Here is a 534-nt window from a genome sequence, read left to right on the forward strand (position 1 = left end):
TTCTTTCTTCTTTTTTTTCTTTTCTTTTTTTCTTTTCTGTCCTGCATTGAGCCTGCTAACACATAGCACTGCAAGTGGCATTTTCAAAGGCTTTGAGCCAGGGCTGAGAAGTTAGAATGAGACCTTCCCGAACACGTTTTTCTTTTCAATAACTGGATGCCACAAATGTTACATCCATATGCATTTACTGTCCAGCAGTCCAAAAGAAAAAAAGATATCTAATTTTGATTATAATTCATGCATTCACCTTTACAACCCATTTGCTAGACTTCAATAATCTAGTTCTAAAATTAAAGGCTTTAGTGCATTGTAAGGGCCAAATCCTTTAGAAGACGCGCTGTGCTAGCTTCAGTTGACTGCTCACATGCACACTGGAGTACCAAATAGTGTGGCTGTTTATTAAACATTATAAATGAAATATAAAGAAAAACATGTTAAAAAAAAGACAAAAAAACAACAACAACAACAAAAAAAAACATCCAAGCATGTTAAAATCCCTCCAAATACTTCGAAAGTATTCATCTGCATTAACTC

The sequence above is a fragment of the Meleagris gallopavo genome, chromosome 3 (genome assembly GCF_000146605.3).
Source record: "Meleagris gallopavo isolate NT-WF06-2002-E0010 breed Aviagen turkey brand Nicholas breeding stock chromosome 3, Turkey_5.1, whole genome shotgun sequence".
NCBI classification, from domain to species: Eukaryota; Metazoa; Chordata; class Aves; order Galliformes; family Phasianidae; genus Meleagris; species Meleagris gallopavo.